Source organism: Erithacus rubecula, assembly GCF_903797595.1.
Source record: "Erithacus rubecula genome assembly, chromosome: Z".
Classification (NCBI taxonomy): Eukaryota; Metazoa; Chordata; class Aves; order Passeriformes; family Muscicapidae; genus Erithacus; species Erithacus rubecula.
Genome location: NC_136661.1, coordinates 30,240,087 through 30,261,513, shown reverse-complemented (window position 1 = coordinate 30,261,513; position 21,427 = coordinate 30,240,087). Strand labels below are relative to the sequence as shown.

Here is a 21,427-nt window from a genome sequence, read left to right as displayed (position 1 = left end):
GAAGAGAGAAGGTTTATCCACATTTCAGTAGGTTATCTGTTTGGATTTCTAATAATAATGCATGAGAACTAAAAAACTCACACCTTTATTACTAAGTCAATCTACAACAAAATCTTTCACTGTTGTAAGATACCTGATGGGGGCAACAGCTTCTCTTCAGTTGTTAATTTCACATACTGAAAGGGAGCAGTCCTGCAGGTTTCTCATCAAGGAAGTGCTGGATCTCAAAATACTCAAATTATTTACCTCAAAAATACTCAAATTAGTACTGTAAATCTTCTGCTTTAGAAAACCTCTGTCGCAATAAAAGCCTGTGATGGATAAATTCATGGGAGCAAAAAGTTACTTGACCAACACAGTATTAGCAAATCTGCACAACTGATGCCATTAAACCTTGTCCAGAGCAGAAAAAGTCTAAAATTTTTGATTTTCAGGTGTAAATTGAATTTGTTTGGCATCATAATCTTTGAAAAGCAGTGGATAATTTTAATTTGCAGCACTTGGGATCTCCCAGGGTAGCACTGAAAGTTTCCTTAATGTGTTGCCATAGTTTTTTGGGTTTTTTTGGTTTTTTTTTTCTTTAATTTGGAAATCTGTTGCATCAAACAGCATGTGTGTTTGAACCTTTGAGTATGAAACTTAATTTAATCTTGATAATGAGGAGTACATAGCTATAGATTAAGTGACTTTAACTCTTCTTTCCCTAGCAGGCTTTTTTTCTAAAAGCACATCAGTTCTTTAAAGGTATTAATCAGAAAGCTGATAAATTATTTTGCTGCTCTTTTATTATGTACTTTTTAAAATTAAGCATTGGCTACAGTTAAGCAATCTCCTTAGATTTTTCCTGCACTTCAGAATCACCTCTGTCCACCTCAGAAATTATGAGTCATTTGACATGGATATCTTCCTTGGATGCCTTACTTAGGGATGGAGAGAGACAGGCACTTCAGGAAGACATTTCAGCTTCTTGTTTGCCTGTGATGTGTTGTGACTGAATGACAAGAAGGATGTGCCACATGGAATTATTTCTGCTCCTTCACTGGATGCTGTGCGAGAACATCTGATATTAATTCTAACACATAAAAGCAGCCCATATGATCTTCAAAAGTGCTGCCTTAGTGCTGCATTTATTCAGTTCTCCTTAAATCAGTGGGATTGCTCTTGTCATTTTAAGCAGTTTGCCCCCAAATGACTGTTTTTGAAAAGCTGCAAGAGAAAGAGTGCTAAGCAAAGGTAATTATGTGCAAATTTGAAATGGATTGTGTGATCATTTATGCTAGTGAAACACACTTTTCTGCCTGGACCAAATGAATGAGTATGTTACTCATCCAAGCTCATTTAGAGTTTAGGGATGGCCTCATTAAAAGACATCTGACTACATTTGGGAAATGGATGAAAGACATTACTTAAAATTTACATAATGTCTTTGCTGAAGAGCAAAAGGTCCCTGCTTGTGAATGAAATTAACAGTACTTCCTTATCTTAAAATAATTTATTATTATTATATTTTTTACAATTATGTATCATTATTTTAAATTATAATATCCAATATAATGAAATGGATGTAGAAGTAGTTCTTTGTTATCAAAGATTCAAAAGGGATTACTGGTAGCGTTCATTCAATTCCTGTTTCAAAAGACAGAATGAAAAAGAAGGGAAAGCACGAGGAATTGTTTTCCTGGAAGGGCACAGATTTTCTAGAGTGTATTAAATAATAATGTGGTAACTTTGGTTGTATTGAGAGCATCTGTGGGATTGCAGTGGGAAGGTTGGATCCCTTTACCTGGGAGCAGGATTTGCTCGGTGAGGATTGGAAGGAGCAGCGTGGGCCCGAGTGTCCTGAGCAAATCCATGCAGGGTCAGCAGGCGTCCAGGATGCTCCACCAGGAACGAGCAGCCACGGTGAACCCTCGTGCACTGCGCTTGGAGTATCCCAGGAATCTGCAAGCCTTTAGTTTTCAGGAAATGAGAAGATTAAGAAGGAAAGCTCCCAGCCGGAGCTAGGCCCGGCAGCCATGTTCCCTCCTTCATGAAAGGCACCGAGGGGCTGGAGCGTGTCCAGGGAAGGGAACAGAGCTGGGAAAAGGGTTGGAGAATCCTGAGGGAGCTGGGAAGGGGCTGAGGGAGCTGGGGAAGGGGCTGGAGCCCCAGGAGAGGCTGAGGGAGCTGGGGAAGGGGCTGGAGCCCCAGGAGAGGCTGAGGGAGCTGGGAAGGGGCTCAGCCTGGAGAAAAGGAGGCTCAGGGGGGACCTTGTGGCTCTGCACAGCTCCTGACAGGAGGGGACAGCCAGGGGGATTTGGGATCTTATCCCAGGGAACAGGGACAGGGGAGAGGGAACGGCCTCAGGGCCAGGGGAGGCTCAGGATGGACAACAGGAGGAATTTCTTCATGAAAACCATAGTCAGGATTTGGGAGGGGCTGTCCAGGGAGGTTTGAAGTCCCCATCCCTAGAAGTATCCGAGGAAGGCCTGGACATGGCACTCAGTGCTCTACGCTGGTGACAGGGTGGGCACAGCTTGGACTCCGTGGTCTTGGAGGGTTTTTCCAACCTGCATGATTGTCTCACTCAGTGGTAAAACCACTGTGAGCACTTTAAAATCTGCGATGGAGGTGTAGTCACTTTGAAGCCCAGCTGGATCAGCTGCCTGGAGCTCTGGTCACAGCCTGCTAAGGCAGACGTGCCCCTTTGAGGCAATGGATGTCACAGGGCTAAGCTGCAGTTTGGGGTGGCCAGAGGAAGGGCAACCTCACTAAAGGGAGGTGGAACCTTCACAACTATATTAATCAAAGCTGGTGAAATGAATACAGGCTTTCACCACATTTCTCTTATACCCAGTGGTGGTAAGGGGTGGTGAGACTTGTAATATTCAACTTTATGCAGGTTTTCTTTTTAAATATTGCCCTTTTCTAGAAGAAGCGACCAACATACCTCTTTCAGAGCTACTGTGAAAGGAGGTGAAAAGAATTACTGCTGCAATAACGTCACTATTTAAATATTTCTACTAACCTGGGTGATGATAGAGTAGTTGTGAGAGCTGTTTGTAGTGTTTCTTGTTCTTATGTCTTTTAGCAGAACTACTACTTCCCTCGCCCAGCAGCAGTCATGAGCAAGTTACTGTCATGTTGGATGTGCTCTCAGTAAAAAATGGCATTTTAAGACTGACTGTAATTAGGGGTAAAAGTAGCTCTTGTTGTGCTAAATGTTTGCTCCTGGTCAGTTCTTTACAAAGTAGTGTTTTTCAATTCATAAGCAGGAGGATTATTTTTGTAAGGTCACATTTTCAGGACACTTTTTAGTGTCCCTGCCATAACCGTGAGGCACCAGGTTTCTGCAGAGCAGGCAGTTTTGTCAGTGATGCATGGCATCCAAGCCATGTCTTCAAATTTTCACTTGGCCATAATACCAACAGGTCAATGGACCTGTTTTTGTCATCAGTGGGAAAGATAGGAAGATTTTTTCCATCCTTACGCTGAGCATGTTTCATAATCAAATGTTCCTTTAAAGCTGAGAAATAACATTAACATTAGGGAAAAAAAAAAAAAAAAAAAAAGAAAAAGAACATTTTCTCTCCTAGGCACTGCCATATGTCTTTCCAGGTGGAAATACAACAGGGTGCAGTAAGGCAAGGATTGTGCAGGGCCCCTGTTGTGCTTGGCTGTTGGAAAGCATATGGTGCAATAATGTTCCAGTTCTGACTGTGAATTTTCCTTCTCTTGTCTTCTCTGGCAAATATGATTGTTCTGATGTGTACTCAGCTTTTCTGTTTGTGGTAAGGAATAGTGTGTTCTTCCATCTTCAAATCTGCCTGTAAGATGAGGTCCCACTTCAGAGAAAATCCCAGAAGAAAAAGAGAAAAGGTGTGAAAACTATTTTTCCACTAGTTGTTTGTACCACTTTTACAATGTTGTAGAGTTTGCAGAGGCTTGGATTTCACCAGCCTTAATGGAGGCTTTAGGATGCCGAAATTCCAGGAGAAGGAATCTTTCCCTATCTTGAAAGAAAACAGTGCTGGTCCTCAGGCAGTTTTTATGCCTTTGCAATAACACTGACCTGCAGTTGGCTTGGTCTCAGTGCTTCCTTGGAGTTGATTGCTTGGGAAGTATTGCATTTCAGAATTTATTGTTTGTTGTTCAAGTTTCTCAGGACACTCTTCAGGCTGTTTAGCACCACCTGAGTGCCTGTCATCCTGCTTCCCTCTGCTTGGCCAGACATGCCAAGAACTATACAGCAAGCTACTCTATCCCAGGGCCTCAATTTCTGTGGGATGTGGTGAAATGCTTTGGACGTGTGTGTAATCAGAGATTACGGAAAGTAGAAGTAGTTGTGTTTGTTTAGTCTCATACCTCAGTATCAGGTCAGAGCACAGTACAGTTCCTGAGGAAGGCTGCTACTTCTGAGGAAAAAGACATAAATCTTGGGCACCTGGCAGTTATTTAAATAAGAAACTCATGCAGGGAAGTTCATCTGTAATCATAAGCAGTTTAATGACTGGCTTTGGTATTCTAAAGATGGAGAGGGCTATATCTCTCCAAAACAATCTCATTGTTATCTCTAGAGCCTCTAGTCACCTCTGTTGTGACTGTGAGTATTTCCACTGTCCAGTCCTTTTTAAAATCCCTATTGGGCTACTGCCCTCTGTGATTTCTGCATAAGTTCCCTGCATGTAGAGTGTTTCTACACTAGGTTGCTTCACTGTGGTACCCAAACATAAAGAAGCCCCAAGGTACATTTGGCAGCAGGGCTGAAAGGAAATTTTGGATGCCTGTTTGGGCAAGGCTGTAACCTGCCAGCTTTGCAGTGTGGTTGGTGAGTGGCTGTGACAGGCCTAAAAGACTGAGTTGTTCTCTATGCTTCTGAAAACTAGCTGTGCCTCCATCTCTCTTCTTCCTTTACTTCTCTTACCTTATCTCCTTCATGCCTGTTGTCCCCAGGGGATGAAAATGCAAAGTAATGCAAAGAAACTCATGAACAAGTAGAGATGCAAAACAAATACTGCAGATTCTCTTTCCAATCTGAGCTGCAATCTGAGTTGAACTTCCAGGGAGTGACTTGGGAGTGTCACCCCTTGTCAGTGGAGCACATGGAGCACCCATCTGATTGCTTATCTGCCCTGCTGCAGTTGGGTTTTGTCATCATCATCATCATCATCATCATCATCATCACCATCATCATCATCATCATCATCATCATCATCATCATTGCTGTATTGTTGACAGAAACCTTTCTTTTATTTCTCAAATGTGGAGCAGAGCAGAGCTGGCAGCATCTATGAGAATGTCATTTGTGACATTGGTAGCAAAGTGGCAGCATCATCTTGCTTTCCCAGCAAGTGCTCTGTTAGCACTCTCCACGTGCTGCATGCTCATTGTATTTTGTGTTTTAATGTTTTTGCTCTGGGGTCAGGGTGCTGCTCCAGACCAGAGCAAAAGGTGACAGTGGACACTGATGTGTGGATAATACCCCTTGGAAGCAGTAGGATCTCATCTTTTCCCTGCTCAGAAGCACCAGATCTCTTCAGTAGGCTGTGCACAGACATTTACAGCATTTCTGAAACCAATGTCTTTTGATCTGCTTTGTTTCCTTAAGATAAAACTTTATCTGAGATACTCAGTCTGAACTTGCCACTTCATCTTGATCCTCAGGACTGGGTGAAAATGTTGTTCTTGCTTTCTTTTTACTGCCTTTTCTGTGTGAGGAAACAAAATTTTATCCCTTCTATTCCTGCATATCCCATTGAATCCTGCAAATATAACTGGTTTGGGAGTTCTGAAAGCTGGAATATGGTACAGCCATTAATTTCACTGAGTTAGAGTCTAGATTTAGTGGTGGTATGATTTAAACAGAGAGAATTGTTCAGAGCTTGGAGACAGCATTCTTCAAGTGCTTTTTGAGTCAAGTAAACTGCTAAATTATTACAGAATTGTAAAGGTCTGGTACAGAATTTCAGAGATCTGGCACAGAATTGTACAAGAAAGGGTGTAGTCCTACAATATAAATTCTCTTCCACAAACTTATCTGCATCAGCATCTGTAATCAAGCTTGCACATTTATCCAGCTTTAAAACTTCAAACATGATTTGCTGTGCAAAATGTGATGTAGAGTTGATAAGGCAGGGACATTTCTCCAGAAGTCATCAGCAATCTGCTGTGAGTGCTCAGTCTCACTGGAGATCTACACCCGGGGCTTTCTGTAGGAGCAGAAAGCTGCTTTGTGCAGTGTGTTAAACTAATAGCAGCAGTCAGTCCTGGCCTCAATCAGATATTAAGCTAATACCCCAGATTCTGAAAATTTTAACCTGTTTTGTGCTGCCACTCTGCACACCTGAGTGCCCCCAAACAGGTCAGTGTTTGAATCAAGTCGCTCATGAGCTGGTTTGTAGGATCACCCTGTAGATTCAGCATCTAACTAAAAATAATGCAGGTAATTTCTTTCACCAGCACCCCCCTCATCAATCACCCCCCCTCCACTTTTTCTTTTATTTTCTTTTTTTTTTCTCTTTGCCCATAAAAAGGTGCATGGAATTAAAATTTTAGATTTAGAATAACGTTATTTTGAGAGAAAGAATCCCCTTTGAAAATGGTCTAAATGTTTCTTATGGATATAAAAACAAAGTCTGATAGAAGAAATGTTACTTTGAGAAGTTTTATTGAAATCCAGGGGATTTCAGAACTACTAGAGTAACTGAAAGATCTATTTCCAGGAAAGGAAAGGGATTTAGCTTAAGAAAGAGGCTTCTCTCAACACAAACAGCTGTTTCTTGTCACACAGGAGAGGAAAGCTGCAAAAGAAATGGGACATCAAGTACAGAGTGAATAAAACTGCTGCTTTTCTGCAAACATCCCTTGCAAGGTCTGGAGCATAGGAGGGTTTTGAGCTTATGATGCAAGAGCCGTGGGCTGGGCTGAAACTTGACATCAGGAGGAAATTGAAATCCAGCATTGGTGGAAGCTGCCTGTGATGCAGAGGTGAAGGCTGGATCTGGCTTGACGATCCGGGGGGAAAGAGGGAGAATAACCCGTGATTCAGAGTGAGAGGAGCAGGAGTCCAGTGGCAGTGGAGGAGAAACACAGAGAAAGGGGCAGCCTGGCCAAACAGGAGGGCAGCCACAGCATGTGTGGAAGGTAAATAAGCAATCACAGTAAAATAAGGGGCAATTTGATAGCAAAATGACAGGTTGCTGCTGCTCCCCTAGTCTGGCTGGATTTCTTGCAGAGAGTATGTTCTGCTCTCTGCTCATCATGTTTCCAATCCATTCCCAGGAGTTTTACAGGAAACCTGGCTCCAGAGTGATCTGCATATAATCTGAAAGCTTGGTTAGAAACAGTGAGTCAACTCCAAATGAATTCCAAAGGAATTAGTTTATTTCAAATTCTAATTTTTCTCTTTAGAGCAAAATACCTTTGTTATGTCAGGAAGTGGGAGTTCAGAGGCAGGCAGGGCACATCTCTAAGGTGCATGTGTGCTATGGGAGGGGGAATTGAAAGCTAAAGGTCTCTTGCAATTATGTGTGGAACTTCACGTGGACTTTAGATTGCTTCCTTTAGATGTGCTAGCAAGCTGCTAACACCTGCAGGTAACAGAGTTGCCAAAAAACCTAGGAGTACTTGAATAATTCTAATAATAGTCTCACGTTAAGAGAATGGTGTGAAATTGTAGAAGTAGGAAATAAAGAGGGATCATAATGGAGACTGGCTGTGTGATGAAGTGTAAACAAATCAGAAGTCAAATTAAGTCCTATTTAATCTGACTCAGAGCTGATTTGCCTCAACGTGACTTCTGTGGGGTTGCAGGGTGTTTTCTCCTCTGCTACCTAAATAGAATTTGAGCACTGGGCAGATGCTGCCAAGTTAATCAAAGGGATGTTCATTTGAGCACGAGCATGAGTTTTCAGGGATGAGTGCTCAGGGTGTTTGCTGAGGCTGCAGGTCATGCAGGACTCCATCAAACCAAATAACAGGGCAGGTGATACCATGTGGGGTGGGAATGGGAGGGGAAGCAACCCGTGTCTTGACACCTGACCCCACAAATGTGACACTGGCTCTGTCCTTGGAGAAAGAGATTTAAGATATTGTTCTCTGGTTTCAAGTAAATCTTTTATCTAGGATCTATTATACACTTTCTACCAGTTTGCTGGGAGATTGCAGTAGCGAATCTTTCCATCACGTGCAGGGGAGGCTGATAACAGCACTGCACCTCTCTGGCATTACATGCTCTAATTGCATGCCAGGTTTTTCAAGGTTGCAGAGACATCATGAAAGACACAAAGATAAAAAGCCAAGGGTCCTCAAAAAACCTCAAAACCATGATGGACCAGGAGCAGATCAGATAAAATACAACAGAGAAAATGCAGCTTGTTCCATGTGCAAAGAGAGAATATTCAACTATTCCTGCAGGAGTCAGAAGCCACAAACACAGGCTGCAGTAATTGCAATTAATTGCACTCCAGAGGGATGATGCAGCACCCACAGCCTATTACAGCTTTGTTCTGAAGAACAAAATGACTCCCCAGCCACCCACTGGCCCTGTGCTCAGCACTGTTTGGCCAAGAGGGTTATGCACGTAGCTCCCTTCTCAAAAGACTTTTCCACAGGTACATCAGATTGAAGGATTTGATGGACTAATTACTTGTATTATTTTAAATCAACAGTAACCAAACAAGTTGATTTTTTGCTCAAAAATTATCCAAGTTTCAGACAGAGCCCAAATAAGCTTGGTTTAGGACCAATGTACAGAAGCACCTAAACTTGTTTCTGGAATGGTTGTGATATTTCTAGATCATATCAATATGTGTATGAATCATGCTTTTGAAAGACTGCAGCTACTTAGGATTAAACTGTTTAAGGAACACAGTGGATTTTGACCACCAGTCTTGGTTTCCTCCAAATATAAATCTCTGCTTTTGCAGAGTGATGTTATTCTTGGTTGTTATTATGTTTACTATAATATTAACTTATTTTTAGGAGTTCACTTCGTATTTCAGGCATAAATGTTTTTTAAAGTATTGGAAACCATAAGCAGTGTTTTTTTGACAGGAAAAGTGATAAAATGGGAATAATCAATATTTGCATTTCTATAGTATCTTCCCTCGTAGGATATGGAAGTGCTTTGAAAATACCAAGTTGCCCAAGATGAAAAAGTTTGTGTGATAGCTACAGATCTGTCACTGACTACAGTGAATGTGATGAAGTAGATGCACCCAGGAGCTTCAGAATTCCAGGATTTACATGGGAAAAAACTTGGAAAAATGGAAAACAGCTTGTCTCATTAAACTAAATCAACTGTTCATTCTCTGACCCTTGGTAGGACACTCTGCATGGCATCTGGAGAGCCATGCCTGAAGAGAAGGACAAGATCAAGCTGTTGCAAAGTTCTCAGATAGCTCAAGTCTAACTCTGTAGAGCTTCTAAAAACCATATTGTTACAGGATTGAATTAAAATAACCCCTTTTTTGTTGAGTTTGATGAATTTACGTCTATCTCATTTTCAGAACAGCTTTTACTTGGAAACAATTTGTTCAATTGGTGTGTGGGAGGCTTGCTAGGTCACTGAAAATGACAGACTAGAGGTGTAATCAATAGTTCATTTCTGGGAAAGAGTGAGCCAAAGGAGGTGATGCAGGGCAGGTGAATTGCTCTAATGGGATTCAGAGTCACAGAACAAGAAAATTACTTTTTATTGCATTTGCCCGTCATCATCAGTTCTAATTCTTAGTGTTCATTTATTATCTTTCCAGTTATTTCCCAAAGAAGTAGGATGCAATTGCCTTACAAAACTCTCAAGAATGCGATTCTAGCTATTTGGGTATTGGACATGCTGTAAAATATTTAAATTTATAGATTATAACTGTCAACACAGTGTCTGTTAGGAAAATTAACTTTAATTAGTACAAAAAATCCACCTCACTAATGTTCTCACTGAGTCTTTCTGGCTCTTACCAGCAAAGATGTGGAGCCATTGAGGAGCTTCCTGCTCCATTTTCCAAGAACAGGAAGAGAAGTACAACTTCTGAAGTGAAATCTCACACTAATGTCTTTGACCTTTAAAATCTGAAATTTTGGTGTGACAAGTTTGAACGCTGATAGTATTTTTGGTTTTCTTATCTGCTTGTGAGGTTTCAGCAAAATGCCACTTTTTGAACCTCAAAGACTGGGCAGATGAGAATTTCTGGTTAGTGAACTCAGTTATATATATCCCTGCTTGAGATCTGAGAAGGAAATAGCTGTTGGCCTGTTTTTCCTGGCAATGTGAGAACTGTGTGCTCAGTTATCAGTTCTGTTTTGCTGCTGCTCCTGTCAATATCTTGTAAGTGATTTTGCAAGTAAAAATTATGTGTGACCATCTTTGTTGGAGGGACTGTATGTTCCATGTGATCCTGGCAAGCTGTCAATATTTTGTATCTCCCAAACTATCAAATGTTATCTTTTAAAGAGCTTTCTTATTTTCCAGTAGTACTCATTTTACAGTTAATTCTAAAATTCTATTACTTTCAATATTTCAATTCTGATCTATTTTTCAGTGTGCTAGTAAGGGGTTTTGTTGATCAATAGCCCATTTTTGCTTAAGTCGTAATTTATGACATTTCAAACGTGCAACATTCTGTTCTGAAAAGCATCATACAGTTTTAGTGGATGTATATGCTTGTACTTACTAATGTAAAGGTAACCATAGGTGGACTAAGAACCTCAAATTCAATGGATAACTAAATTTTGGAAATAAAGCAACAGCTGATGAAATTTTCTTAGCATGGGCAGCTAATGAGAAAAAAAATTAGTTTCAAAAAGCAGATTCAAAGCAGGGCAGATGCCTGTCCACAACTCAGTAGATCAATTTGGCAAGAAGGTTTTATTCTTAATGATGAAACCAAACATTACTGCTGTGTTATATGTTGGAGTAACTTACACCTTCTGGTGGCCTATGCTCCTGAATTAAAATCACCAAAACCCCCAGGATTGTTGTTATTTGCAAAAAAGATTGAGCTTAGCATAAGTGACATGAATCCTACTGCTTTTCACCTAAACTTTTGATATCTCTCAAGGCCTGGTACAGAATGAGAGATATTATAAGTTAGGTAAATTAATCCCATCTGCAGCACTTTCCACTATCTGACAAAAAAAAAAAAAAAAAAAAAGATTTACTTAGGGCTGAAAGCAAATTCTTTGTGGTTCTGAGCCACAAATCAAACTATCTTTATACAATTTTTTTCACTGTTGATTATATTTTGGCAGCATTGCATAGGTAGAAAGGAAAGAAAATGCATCCTGAAATTTACTCCAGTTTTGTAGAATTTCAGGGCAAATTTATTAAGTGGGAGCATTCATTCAGCATTACAAAGGGCCACTGGGAGGAACTGTGGAATTAATTTGGAGATACTTCACTGGAGAATGCTCTGAGCAAACTGCCACGGTTTCAGGGTGGGCCTTCTCCAGATAGCACTGAGTAGGAATAGAGGATCACCAGAAGTTCCTGCCTTCAATAAATTGTTCCTGCCTATGGTAGACGTGGATTCAGATTGGATATTGGGGAGGAATTGCTGGCTGGGAGGGTGGGCAGGGCTGGCACAGGGTGCCCAGAGCAGCTGTGGCTGCCCCTGCATCCCTGGCAGTGCCCAGGGCCAGGCTGGATGGGAACTGGAGCAGCCTGGGACAGTGGAAGGTGTCCCTGCCCATGGCAGGAGGTGGAATGAGATGAGCTTCAAGGTCCCTTCCCACCCAAACCATTCTGGCATTCTGTGATGAGCTCAGAGCTCCAGTTTCTTTACAACAACTATGTGAAATTAAAACTAAGATAATAATATGCTGCTAACATTTCATCTAAATCATTCATCTCTTAGGTTAAAACTATTCCTTTTATCCTGTCACGATAACTTGTAAAAAGTTGCTCTCCATCTTTTTTTCATCAGGCCCCTTCAGGCCCTGCCAGGGGCTCTGAGCTCTCCCTGGAGCCTTCTCTGTGCAGCTGAGCACCCCCAGCTCTGCCAGCCTGGCTCCAGAGCAGAGGGGCTCCAGCCCTGCAGCATCTCCTGCCTCCTCTGCACTGGCTGCAGCAGCTCCACCTCCTTGTGCTGCTGGAGCCCAGGGCTGGAGCAGCTCTGCAGGTGGGGTCTCACCTGGGCACAGGGGCTCAGGGGCAGAATCCTCTCCCTCAACCTGTTGTCCATATCTAAGCTGATCATTTAAGCAGCTCCTGTAGTGAGTGTGGAGAGAGGAGCACGCCCAAGGGCTGATTTGCCTGACTAGCTGCCTTGAAAAGCGATGAAACTTTTCCAGAGATGCCTGTTCTCTGCTGTCTTCTGAACAGCTTCTACAGATCTATCACTGAGAGAGCTAATATTCTATCAGAAGAATTCTGGCTTTTGTGCATCACTGTCATGAACTGAACAGGCCCAGGGCACATTTCAAGCTGGACTTAATTTTTTATAATTTTTGGTTCAGATAAAGCACAGAATATATCCTTAGTTAGATATATATGTAATAATGATATGAAGATAGAACATTAACCAGATTTTTATTTGCCACTTTTAATATGATATGCCTTTCTTTTTTTTAGGTCTTTCTGTATAGTGTGACATCTAGATTTTTTTTCCTATTATTTGCAGTAATCAGAGCAGTGACAGGTAACGCAATCTGGCCTGAACTCTGGAAGGTAAACATGTGAAAAGAGGACATTGGGATTATGAACTTTAGGATCTGAGTAATTTTTTTTTTTTTTTTTTTTTTTTTTTTTTTTTTGTCAGAAGGTAGTCTGATATAGTCTAATGTATTATTTGGATCTTAAGAATTTGAGTGAATGGACATTGCAGTACTATTTTCTGTTAAGAATTATCAGAGTAAAACAAAAATAGTAGTTCTCCTTAATCTACATATGGGACATTCTATTGGTTCACAGGGTAACCATTAAGGTAGGATTTGAAGAACACAAATGAAAAAATATGATGAAGCAGTTGGAGGCAAAATCTCTTATAGAAGCCTCTGATACTAACTGGATTTTAGGTGGAGGTTCTCATTAGTGAATGAGGACCCAAGAATTGAACCTAAGAGAATGCAGAGTATTAAATGATACAAAGAGAAGTAATTTTAGAGATGTGACGTAGTGTTTTCAGCCTACATAATACTTTAATCCTCAGACCTACTATTCTAAAAGTATCAGCTGGCGTTAATCAGGAGTGCTCACAGCAGGGATTGAAGTGGCCAGTTCACTCCTTTTTTTTCCAATCAAATTCTGCTCTCAGCCACACTGCTGTCCTGTGTACTTGTGAAGGTAGGATTTGGTACATCATTTCATCTTCTTTTGACTGCAAGCCAAATGAAAAACTGCATTTGACTCACTTGCTGTACAAGCTGGTTAGATTTCCCTCTAAATATTCACTAGCCTGTATAAACCCAGTCATTTTATAGGTGTTTTTGAGTGTGTATTGAGTGTGTTTTTAAGGGATCTGGACAAAGCTGAGTCATTATTCCTAGCCTTGTTCTGTGTTGGAGTGGTTCCATAGGATGGGGGATTTTTCAGTCTGGCTGGTTTGTGCTTGTGCCTCTGACTCCCAGATATCCTCCTACTGTGTTCCAGCTTTCCCCCTGAGTTTTCCTTATGCAGAGCAGGAAGGACCATGCTGAGCTTCTGGCTTAGTCCCTCCTGAGGACAGGCAGGAAGGCAGGCAGTGGGACACTTGCTGAATGACACAATTTTTGAGATCACTGTCTCTAGATGCAGAGAAGCTACATCTTTTTGGCAACTAAAATGATGTTCACCATCCTCCCTGAGTCAGGTGAACTCTCCTTGAGGCTGGAAGGAGCTGCCTAACTGTGAAGATAAGCAGAATCTTTGCCTCTACAGATAGCTTGGCTCTGCTTTTGGTCATAATAGAAGACTGTCCAAACTCTGAGAAAGATCTATTGCCTCTTAATGTGAGGCCAACATTTGGGCAATTCTCACAGTCACTGACTGTGGGTTGGTGTGTGAGCCCTTTCCCAGTCAGACAATGAATTATCTGTCTTATTTTTTCTGGAAAGGAACAAATCATAATAACCTGCCATAGCCAGGATTGGCCATTGCATAACCACACTAAAGGTCCTTCACCCCAAAAATGGACTGAAAGCCTCATAGGCTTGATACCAGCTCTGGATGTTGAAAGTTTGCCCGGCTGGACACAGTGTATCTGGTTCTCTCTTTCACAGGATTCCAAAATCCCAGACTGGATAAGTTTGGAAGGCATCAGAGGGAGTAACATCTGGTCCCACCTCCCTGCTCCAGCAGGATCATCCCACCATGCAGAGCACAGGATTGTGTCCAGAAGGGTCTGGAATATCCCCTGAGAGGGAGGCTCCACATCCTCTCTGTTCCATGGCTTGGGCAGAAGTTGTGTGTCCTGTGCAGGGGGAATTCTTGGGCTCAGCCCCTTTCCGTGGCTCTGGTTTCATGGCTGGTCCTTGGAGCAGATCCTGGGCCCTTCTCTGGCCCTCCCTGGACCCAGGGACACCCAAGGATAGACAGGGACACATAGGGACATCCATGGGGCTCCTCTCCAGGCTGAACAGCTCCAGTTTCCTCAGCCTTTCCTCACAGGAGATGCTCCAGTGCCTCCATCACCTGTGCCACCCACCCCTGAACCTACTCCAGGAGCTCTCTTTGCATGGATGAAGTGAAGGACACTTCTCTCTGCCCACTTTCCTGTGCTGGCATATCTCTTTCTGACCCATATTACAAACCTCTGCTGCACACTGGCATGCCCTGAGCTTCCCAGGGAATGCTGTGCAATTTTCCATGTGCATGCATGCATGCAGGAGCTGCAGTGCAATAGACCTTTGCAGTGGGAAAAGTTCATAACCACAGTGTTGTTCTAAAGGTTTTTAGTAATGGAGTGTCATGGGTGAATTTTTCAACCCCTCTATCTAGATTATATTTAATTTATGATCAGAGATCCTTGCTCTTCAAGAGTTGATTCCTTTCCAGTTCACGGCTGAAGACTTAAAAAATAAAGTTCACATCTCATTAGTTTATTGTCATTTTGAGAATTCATCCTTCTGAGACTCAGGGTTATAATTTTGCCTGAATCTCTCATTGTATAATAGGGAAGAGTTTGTGCCCTTCAGAGTGGCCTTAAATAGCAGAAGCATAAAGAAAGCGATCAGATGCCATTAGCAGCCTTCTGTTGGATTAATGGCCAGCAAAATCTGGTGAAGATGCCTGGAGCTTTCTAGCATTGCTGTTGTGACTTTGTACATAATTGCCCACGAGCAGCTACACAACATCCAGCTCTGTTACACAACATCCAGCCCCGCACGTCCCTCCCCGGTGCCTCTCCCGAGGGGACACGGCGAGGCTGCAGCTCTCCTGTGCTTAAAATCCTCCATCTCTAAAAAATCTCCCAAAATCTCTACGTGGCTCTTGGGCTTTCTGTCCTGCCCACTTATGTGACCATTTTTTGTCCTCCTGCCTCTTGAACTGGACTGGCTTTGTTGGACAACCAGCCTGTGGTGTGCAAAAATAAAGAAATGTATGTGATGCTGTCCAAAGATTTCAGTGGGGATTGCTTGGGAATGCCACAAATCACTTTTTCAGGCAATCCCTTTGCAAGCACTTTCAGCTGACAGAAAGCAGCACCATTGCCAAAAGCCTTCTCACCCCTTCATCTCCAAATTCCAGCACAGCATCCCTTTTCCTGTTTTGGGTCTGTTTGATTTTTTGGGAAGCCGATCCATTTGAAAACTAACCTTTACAATTATTTTCCTGCTGGGTTTATTCTAAACTGGATTACCTCTCAGTTAATCATGGAAAACCCATGCAAACACTAATGCTGTACAAAATGAGGAGCAGTGCAACAACAAACACAGGTGGCTGAGAGCAGGACAGGTTTGATTTTTCAGTTGATATTCCAGTTTAAGCCAGGTTTTAGTGCTTGTAATGATGCAGCTTCATGTTTCCTTCATTAAAAAGCCATTCTGCACTGGCACACCATGAACTTTTCCATAAAATAATTTAATCTGGAACAGCTAGTTGGAACTATTCGAGAAAGTGGTATTTTTTAAAATTTTATTTTTAATTAGGGCCCCTTAGACCAGATGTCGCACTTTCATTAAGCAACTGTGCAGATGTAGGAGAATCAAAGAAAACCCTCTCTGCACCTAAAATATAATATAATGATATAGTTTAGTCTCTTCCAGAGTCAGGAGATGCTGTTTCACCCCAGGGTAACTTGCAAGCAAGTGCACAGACCAGGCTGCAGATGCAGAAATTGTGAGTGGAGGAGGAGAGGCCTTTGACAACCTCCCCAAGCTGGGAGGCAAAGGTCAGAGAGGGGAAGGGAGCTGCTGTACTTTGGATGTTTGACTTGTCAGAATTTGTTTAGTGAAAAAAACAGGAGCGTTTCCCAAAGCTCCTCTTCTGGTCTCTGGGCACATCTGTTATTTTTTTTCAGAATATGAACTGAAATAACAAAGGGGGAGGAAATTTAACTCCCTAATATCACACGTAGAGAAAGAGTGTTGTCCATTTCTGGTTATCACATTCTGATTGTGTTGGGGGGAAACGCCCCCCCTTAGTCCACCCTGAACAAAGAGGTTCCCAGTAGCAATTTTAAAATAGGAGGATACCATAAGACCTTTGCAAAACAGGATTTCATCAGCTCCTGGGAATGTCTTACAACCACCTCAGTGTCTCTGATATACTGATGTAACTCGTCTTTTACCTGAGCAGGATTTTCAGGAGGAAACACAGATTTTTAACAGTGATAGCCTGGTTAGAAATCCCAATTACTTTCCTCTCTTATCTCTCACCAAGCACCTGTAAAAGACTGGAACCCAAGCAAAATGAGTTTGGGGTTTGAGGCACCAACAGTTCCACCAGACCTGAAACAGGAATGGGAGTAGGGAAAACAAGGACAATGTCACTTGGAGGGGAGCAGAAACTCATCTGCACTGAAAAATGTCTCCTAAAGAGCACAATTTCTCTTCTGTGCTCGCTGGCAATTGTACTTGATTAATCAGGTTTCTGTGGGGGTGTTTTCCTTTGCTCCATTACTAACAGCATATTTTTCCATAAGTGATCTGCATCTTGCTGCAGATAACTCATTGCCTGCAAGATCATCACTCTTCCAAACAGTTGCAACATTTTGATCTCAGAAACTAACAAAATTCTGGTTGAAAAAAATTGCATCAATATGATTTTCAAGGCATTGGTCCCACAAAGGTGTTTGTTCTTTTAGAAGTAATCATTGTGAGCTTTCCTCCCCACCAAAAAGGTGGGAGGGAGAGTTCATCTAGGTTTGCTCCTGTGGAGCTGGCTGAAGATTTCCTCTTAGATTCTATTAGATAGTTTCAAACCAGGGAGCATTTCTGTGCCACACACCTGTTCCAATAGCTCCCCCACCTCGACACAGACAGCTGCAGCAGAAAGCCCCATTCACTCTGGGGAAAACACATTTTATAATAGCATCCCATCCCCCAGCCAAATGGGATCAAGCTGAGGCAGCTGCAGTCCAGGTCCCATGAGAAATACTACAAAAAGTGCAATTAAAATAATTAGTTAATGCCTTTTTATCCAGAATGGTAACAAATAGGGAAAAGAGCTTGAAATAGATATTCTGCATATCAGTTCAGTATGGTATTGGATGCTTCACAGGGTTGCTCTAAGCTTTCCCCAGGGCTTTAAAAGCTTGTGGATAGTGCTTGGCCACTTGCTGGATTAAGGATTTCTATTAAGTGATGGCAACAGAGGTAGGTTAAAGCCACTTCAGAAGTAAATTTTGCTGTGAGAACTAAAAAAGTGTCTGAGTTGATAAAGTGATTTAGATTCCCATTCCTCCCTTGGAAATCAAGATTGCCTCCCATTGATTTAAACATATACTGGCTTAGGCTCTTGATTAAGCAAAATTTGCTCAATGATTCACCTTTATGGGGGATGTACAAACAAAAAAATACATGGCCAAATACATCCCTGGTAGAACTCAGTGAAACCTTGCATTTACCCAGTTGTTAGCTGCTTGTTGTTTGAGGGTTTCTCTGCTAGCCTTCAAATGGTGCAATAAATGAAGATTTCTTTTGCAGGCATTCTAACTTCTTTTCCTGAAGTGTTCAAGTCAAATAGAACACTGTACCAGGAACTTTAGCCCCAGAAAACTATATTTGTTATTGCCACAGCAGGTGATATTTATTCTGCAGCCAAGTGAGATGGCCAAAGGGTGAAACATAACCTAAAAACCAGGGCAGACTCTCTTAATAATCTTTAGATCCACTGATTTCACTCTGAGATTTTATCCAGGGGCCAAATTATGCAAACATTAGTATTTTTTCATTTTATATTCCTGTCGTCATTCCCTGCCATCCCTGTGGGGTAACCTGGAGGTCAGGCATCTCACTGAAGAACATGAAAATACAGAATAATATTGAATAATAAATGCTTCAGGTCATGCAAGCTGTCCCTGTGTCCCACCTTCTTAGCAGATGAATACAGAATAGCTGAGCTGAGGGAAGTCTGAGTGGCTCACACAGTGATTTTGAGGTGTTCATATGCAGTCTGTGAATCTGTCAATGTTCTTACCCTTTGCATGGGTCATCAGAGCAGTTTTTGAAGCTCACTAAGCACTTTGGCTTGTGGCAGGGAGGTCCAAAAGCTACATTCTACATAATTGGGCATTTATATTTTGTAGTTTCAGACTATTTCCTTCTTATGGTTTCAAATAATTTCATTTTTCTTGCTTTTAAACATCTTTCAGTTCTAGGACACCTGTTATTTTAAAGTATCTTATCTGATTCTCTTATGTTGTATAGAAATATAACTTCCCCCATCTCCTCATCCCAGACCACTTTTTAATGTTGCTGAGGGGGAAGAAATACCCAAGGTTTGCTTTGTTTTCCTTTTGTCTGTGAGTTGAGGGTTAACAGCAGGAGAGGGAAGAAGGGTTATAAAAGGGGAGTGCTAGTCATGTGGACAGAATGCCAGCAGCAAAGCTGGCACATGTTGTTCCATTCACATGGAAGTATGTTTTATTCATTTGCTGATGATCATCTACAGTAGCTATGGGAGAGAAACAAGAGGACCAGGGTAGAAGTGGAAATCTGGGGAAAATTCTGTAGCTTTATTCCCCTTCAGTGGTAGGTGGTTGCAGGAAGTGTGATTTTCTGTGACATTTTCACTGGATTTAAGACTGGCACTTTGAGTGGATTAAATATTAGGGGGAAAACAATCATAGCCCACTTGCTGATGTTGTTTACCTGACATCAGCTCATTTCCTTGTTGTTTTCACACTTGGCCCTCTTGCCATCCCACCTTCACCTGAAATGGTCATGCAAAGCTCCTGTCATACTCAGGAAAGAAAAAGGTGTTTTTGGGATGTGACTCATCTGACGTATCTTTGGGATACTTTGGGATTAAAAGAGCTCTTATTCTCCACAGAGTGTGTTGACTAAGTGCCTGGAGGGTTTTGGTGAGTGTAGGCACGTTTGTTGGTGGTGGGAGTCAGACTCATCCCTCTTCAGTGCTGCTAGCACCAAGATTTCTTGATTTCCAAGAGCTGTGCATGATACTTGCCTGTCTTCAGCAGGCATGTCAAGGAGTTTGGGATGGGAATGTTTAGGGAAATGGATGCTGTGCTCAGTCAGGTGGATCCTGCTCTTGCAAGAGCGAGATCTTAGGATCTTAAACTGGCAAAATCCTATGTTGAAAGGCAGCAGGATTTTTTTTTCTTTCTTTTCTTTTTTCCTTATGCAGCAAGTGGAAAGTTTTATTGGTCCTTCTGCAGCACACCTGCAAGGCCAAGAAATGCTATGATTGCTGGTTCAGAAATGAGGGAAGAGGTGCTGAGGAGGGCAAAGGCTCCCACCTGCACTGCATGTGGAGCATGGGGTGAGCTGGCCAGGTGGCAGATCACTCCCCCTCAGCGTGTAGAAGTCACAGTTCAGGTGCTGGAAGCTGCCATGCCATCACAGAAGTTCCCTCTTGCCTTGCCAAGCCAGCCTGGAGATCTCAGCACTGTGGCAGGAAGGGAAGCCTGTTAAAACATGGAGCTGAGCCCAAACCTACAGCTAATTAGCAGATGATAGTTTGGGCTGTTGTCCCCACTCCAATGAATATAAGGATGGACTTTGTGTTTTGGCCTGCTGGGAGGAAGTTTAGGGTTTTACATTACAATTAGACAGGATAACTCTGAATAAGTAGCAAAATCATTACTGATTCTTTAATTGAAGCTTTTACATTTAATATTAATAACCTATTAAAGCCAATGGGGTTTGAAACATTTGGAACTGTAGTTTGAAATCATCTTGGATGGATATTGAACTGCAAGTTTTTGTAGCTGTGTAACTCTTCACTTGCTGCTGGGAAGATAAAGCTATTAACAGGAGCATGTAAACTTCTGGAGCACAGTCGTGTTATGATGGGAGAGTGGGGTTTGCAAGGACAAACAGTGGATATGAAATGCAGATTTAATGGCTTTTCTGTGTATTTTAGGGAGGTGATGCTCTGGTTCCAGTCAGCAACTGGTGAAATCAAGTCTGGAGCTCGTGTAGAGCTGGTCAGAGCTTGCAGGGATTTGCCAGGTGTGTGGCCCTGAGCAAGGTGTGTATTCCTGAGGAGCTGGTGACTGTCTTAGCCAAGGTCATGTGCCACAGCACAATGTTTGTTGTGAAAACACTGATTTTTGCAGTGCCAGCTGGTTCTGCTTCATCAACTGGAAGGAGAAGTGCTGATGAAAAAGGTTTGTCCTTCCTTTGTCCAGAGCAGAAGGATGCTGAATGTACAACTTCAGCTTCCTTGGATTTCCAAGCCAAACCTGTAATATCCAAGGTGAGGAGCCACAGGTGAGCATGAGCTGCCAGAGGGAAGCTGATGGCCCTGCCATAGCTCCCTCCTGTGCCAGAAGGACTTAATTTTCTATTATTTTGTGTTGATATGGTCCATTTTTCCAGTTGGGAAAAGAGAATAGAAAACCTCTACCTGGAGCAGTGTATTGTGAGGGATGGTTCCAAATGAGGAAAAGCAAGAGCAACTAGGAGCCTAGAAATCTGTAAATTAAAAAGGGATAAGGGACATTCTTCATACACCCTTCCCATTTTGCCTTTAATTCCCTTGTCTGGTAAAGCTTAGACCAATCATTGAATCAGTTTATAATGACAGTGTGCAACAGTTTAGGATATATCCTCATAATATCTTTTTGCCACAGTGGGAAAAAAAAATAAATTATTGTGATCATTGCTCCTTGTATTGAGCAAATATTTTTTCTGTGATTCCAGCAGAGGTGAACTGGCAGCATTGTTCTTGTTTGCCAGCTGCTTCCATGCACTGCAAGGATCCACAAACAGTATTACATATGTTTCTTGTTGTCATATCAGAGAAGAGCTCTCCTCATCAATTAAGCAACTTCTGAAGCTCTGAAACCTTCAGTGTGAATCTGACACTGTGGCTCAAATTCTCAAGTGCAGCAAAAGAGAAATTCTG

At 42.1% G+C, this 21,427-nt stretch overlaps 1 protein-coding gene across 1 annotated transcript in view; it reads left to right on the top strand.

Moving 5' to 3' along the window:
• Nucleotides 1-7,017: 7,017 nt before the first annotated feature.
• The window catches only part of ST8SIA5 (ST8 alpha-N-acetyl-neuraminide alpha-2,8-sialyltransferase 5), a 63,241-nt gene continuing 48,831 nt past the window's right edge, over nt 7,018-21,427 (top strand). The window contains exon 1 of the mRNA XM_079330792.1: nt 7,018-7,122. The gene's annotated coding sequence lies outside the window, so the exon portion shown is untranslated. The remainder of the gene's footprint in view (nt 7,123-21,427) is intronic.